This window comes from Cupressus sempervirens, chromosome 11 (genome assembly GCF_028749045.1).
Source record: "Cupressus sempervirens isolate cs-2001-9-10 chromosome 11, ASM2874904v1, whole genome shotgun sequence".
Classification (NCBI taxonomy): Eukaryota; Viridiplantae; Streptophyta; class Pinopsida; order Cupressales; family Cupressaceae; genus Cupressus; species Cupressus sempervirens.
Window position 1 is genome coordinate 524,543,625 of NC_143128.1, and position 4,990 is coordinate 524,548,614.

At 35.8% G+C, this 4,990-nt stretch overlaps 1 pseudogene; it reads right to left on the minus strand.

Moving 5' to 3' along the window:
* Positions 1-2,498: 2,498 nt before the first annotated feature.
* Positions 2,499-4,076, minus strand: LOC149530665 (cytochrome P450 86B1 pseudogene; annotated as a pseudogene).
* Positions 4,077-4,990: the final 914 nt, after the last annotated feature.

The window sequence follows — 4,990 nt, forward strand, 5'->3', positions numbered from 1 at the left end:
TGACTTTATAAGAAATTAATTTAATTTCTTCTTATCTTCCACTTAGACTTTGGAGAACGTGAAGGCTAAAACATAGGAACATTACATGTTGCTAGAATGTAACGATATCTAAGGAAATCTTTGATCTTCTGAGAGTAAACTTTAGCAAAAGTGCCACATCTGACATGTAATGTGCAAAATAGGAGTAGAATTAGGGAAAATGAAAAACATTTGGCCTACAATGTACAAAACAAAGACGCAGGGATTAAAGTTGGGGCCAAATAAATCTCTCTCTCTCTCTCTCTCTCTCTCTCTGTGTGTGTGTGTGTGTGTGTGTGTGTGTGTGTGTGTGTGTGTGTGTATTTATATGTATATATATATATATATATGTATATATATATATATATATATATATATGTATATATATATATATATATGTATATATATATATATATGTATATATATATATATGTATATATATATATATGTATATATATATATATATATATGTATATATATGTATGTATATATATATATATATGTATATATATATATATATATATGTATATGTATATATATATATATGTATATATATATATATATATATATATATATATATATATATATATATGAGGCAAAAAGTTTGATAGAATCACCTAAAAACATAAAAGAAAAGGCCAGGGAAAGAGAAATCCATCAAAGGGAAAAATAAGAAGAAAATGACTAAAAGCACTGGGAAATTGAATACTTAAGGAAGAACAAGGGAGAAAGACCTGTTGGCTAAAGTCAAGAATGGCTATGTCTATCTGTACTTGCAAAAAATGACAATAATGGTTCCCACTTTTTGGCCAAATTTGACATTGAAATATATATTTTTCAGAAAATCTTTACTTTCAAATGTGCATTACTAAAAAATCATAAAGAATTTCGAGATGATGTAAACTAGTGATTTGTAGCATTTTATATCTAGTTTCTAACACTATTTTAAAAAAAATCCAAAGCGAGTGAAGTCCATTATGTTATCTCCTTTGAGAAGTGGTATATAAGAAAATTCAACATTTTTAAGAGTGATGGTCATTTTGATCAACATAATATATATTTTTTGAAATATGATAATCATAAAAAAATTTCAAGGTTAGAATGACAATATGAATACCTAGGTATTTTAGTTGGTTTTGTTCAATTTCGTTAAAAAATGTAGATTCTATTTAATGAAAAAGTGATGTTAATGATAAATTAGACATAGGTTGATTTTGACAAATATAATTTGATTTGTATAGACCAAAGTGAATTAATTCTTATTTTGTTAGAAAGGTAACACGCATGCCTTGGTTGAACATATTTTTGATAGAAAAATAAAAACATCATGATAAAAATAATGTATAATAAAATTATAGTCAATGGAAATTTTATTTAGAGTAGAACAAGATGGTATATTTAGTTTTAAAAAATTAACTATTTAGCCATTGTTTGAGCCCTCAAAGGGGATAATTTGAGGCATAAACTATGAAAGTTGCAAAAATAAAATAAAAACGGGGGCTTTGTTCATTTGAATCCCCCCATGCCATTGCATGAGGTGCCATCAAATTGGGAAGCATTATTGTGCTTTGACCTGGCGTTGGGAAAAAAATATTGAACTATTGGAACTAAAAAATCTTATCGAACTGTTGGTTTGCCCTTGTCCATAGAGTGCCATGAATTTGGAATAAAAATGTCTAACCAACCATTTCAAATAAAAATTAGACCATTGGAACACAGCAAGCATTAAAGCATTTATTGGCCTATGTTGGAACAATATTTTGGAAATTGCAAAAAATCCTACTACAAAAGGTGTTACTTATTGTAGATTTGTAGTTGAAACAAAGTAGAAAGTTGAAAGAGAAAATAGAGTGGTGAGGAAGAAAGTGACCACATAAAATAATTGAAGTCAAGCTGCATTCAGAGACATCTATTTGTGGAAAATAATTCCATCTATTCATAGCATGCACATAACTAGTGGAACAAAACAAGCTTGGGAAAGGATGTCTTAAATTGTCCAATTTTTTCTTGTTAGAAATTAAAAGGACTCCAAAGGTAAATCGACATGGCCAATCAGAAAATCAGAAATAAAATGCAATAATCATATTTAATGACATAATTTTGACTGACCATAAGATAAAAGAGAAATATAGAAGCATGCACAATTATCAAGATACAAATTATGACTAAACAACATGTCATAAAATATAATCTGTACCTTTAAAGACTAATAAAAACACATTTTACAATCTCCTACATAAATTATAAGAAATACATGTTACAATCTCTTACATAAATTATAAGAAACACATGTTAGAATCTCTTACATAAATTATAGATGCGCTACCATGAATATTGATAGATACGGTAATGGTAATAAAGTCGGTATAATATATATAAACAAGGACATACAAAACATAAGAAAGCACATATATTTATGCAGATAGATGGGGTATATGGTTTATATGATATAAGCAAGCCATGAGTCTGGTAGTCTTGCTTTATTCGCTGCTCTCACCCTGTTTCTTTTCCCTCTGGTGAACTGTTGCGAGCAAACCATGCTTCATGAAAAGCACAAGCCCATATTTGGGCAGCACGGGATGCTTCTCATCAACCTTCACCGAATAACGAATAAGAACGGACGCCGCAGCCAACTTCATCTGCCAGTACGCAAATTCCATCCCCGTGCAGCGCCGAGCTCCTCCGTTGAAAGCTAACAGCTTGAAATCCGGTTGCTGCGCAAACTTACCGTTCATCATCCACCTTTCGGGCTTGAATTCCAGGCAGTCCTCGCCCCAAACGCTCTGCAGCCTGCCGGACGAGTAAATCGAGTACATAACCTGCGTAGCCTTCTTGACGGGCGTGCCGTCGGGCAGAACATCGTCTTCCTCGCAAGTGACGTACTCAATGGGGATCGGCGGGTATAGCCGGAGAGACTCTGTAAGTGCTGCGTGCAGGTATTCCATCCGCTTCACTTCTTCAAAGCTGAAACCAAACGGCTCCTCATGATCGTCCCGACTACTACTCTGCCTCTGGCTCACGATCTCTCGGAACTCTGCTAAAATCTCCTCTTCAACACGGGGATTGTTCACGAGGAGCCAGAAGAACCATGTCATCCCCATGGTGATAGTGTCCGTGCCCGCGAAAATGAGGTTCACTAGCAAATCAACTTTCATTGCGTCGGAGTAGAACTCATCCGCCCCGCTTCGACGGAAGGCGAACGCGATATCAGCCAGAGGAGCGCTGTCCTCCTTTGCCGGATCGCGGGAGTTCCAGTGATGAAGAACAAAGGCGTAGACAAAGTCTCTCGCTCTTAGAAACCGGCGCTCAGACAAAATGTTAAGGAACCTCAATGTTTTCCAGCAGAAAGGGGGCATGAGAAGGCGAAACATGATGGACTGGGTGGCCTCAAGGAAGGCCTCCAAGAAGGGAACCCTGGGCTCACCCGGTTTGAGGCAATCGAGCTCCACACCCGCGCCGAAGAGCCATGCGTTGTTGCACGCAAAGCGGTGGAACACGCCTTGCAGCTCAATAACCTGGGCTTTCTCGCAGGCGTGGGTGAAGACGGGGAGAAGATTTTTCTCCACCACGGCCGGCAGGGCGCTGGCCACACTGTGGCGGAAGGCGGCGGAGGAGAAGGCCTTTGTGATTGGCACATTCAGCCGCTTGAAATCCTCCCCGTCTTGCAGCAGAACCGATTCACCGAACATGTCGCGAAACGTGTCTTTGTAAATCTCCCCTTTGCCGAAATTGTGGAACCTGGTTTTCAGCAGGTACTCTATGTTCGCCGGGTCGGCTGTCAAGATCCGGCTTTTCCATGGTCCCGGAAACCTGGCCGTTCCGCCGTTGACGATGAGGAGGTGAGTAATCCACTCGTAAAAGTGGGCCCAGTGGAAAAGCAACGAGGGAAGAACGCCCAGAATCGGCCACACCGTCGCCCCTCTCAATCCCGACCGCATCCGACGCCGACCCCCTAAAGTCCAAATGAGCAGGACAATCATTATTCCTGCACACCAGATTTTAGATAAATTCCACCCGTTTCCTACAGTTTCGTCCGCCACAATATTTGCCATCTCTTGATTTGTCTCAACTCTCATTCCTCGAGCAACTTCTGAGAAATAGAGTTATGTGTCTTCAGATTCACAATCTTCAGTTCCTTATATCTAGGTTGTGAATGCCGCCCATCGACCGATGTAATTAAAAATGACAATACAGGTCGGTGTTCAAATAAATTTTAACAATTAAAATTGTTACTATAGTTGGGTGGTAGAAATAAATTTCAAGAATAGATTTTCTTTTAAGGAAACAAGGACAAATAGTCTTAGTTTGTGAATGCCCTAATTAAAAATGACAATATAGTTTGGTGTTCAAATAAATTTTAACAATTAAAATTGTTGCTACAATTAGGTGTTAGAAATAAATTTCAAGAATAGATTTTTTTTTTGTTTTTTAAGAAACAAGGACAAACAGTCTTACATATTGCTATGTAGAAATTAAACTAAACTTTATATTCAATGGACCACCTATTATTATTGCATGCGGTGTATACTTAAACTACATATTTGAGTTTTCAAAAATTTGAAATAAATTTCAAGAATAGATTTTTTTTAAGAAACAAGGATACATAGCGTTAGTTATTGCTGATGTAAAAATTGAGGTAAACTTTATATTCAACATGCTACCTATTGTTATTGCATGAGGTGTACAGTTAAACTACAAATTTGACAAAAAATAATTTATTTGCAGTTGCAATAGTAAAATAGTTATTATGTATTTTCTTATAGTATCTTTTAAAAATATATATCAATGTAATCAAGTAAAAGTTTTTGCTAATAAATTAAATGTCATATGTTTACTGAATCATATCTATTATTGATGAAATGATAATGATGATACATGCATGTTTATTACTTTTGATACAACAAAAGTAGATAGTAAGAGGAAAACAGATACAATTTGATTGAACAAAGAGTAAACTGACAAAATATCTATG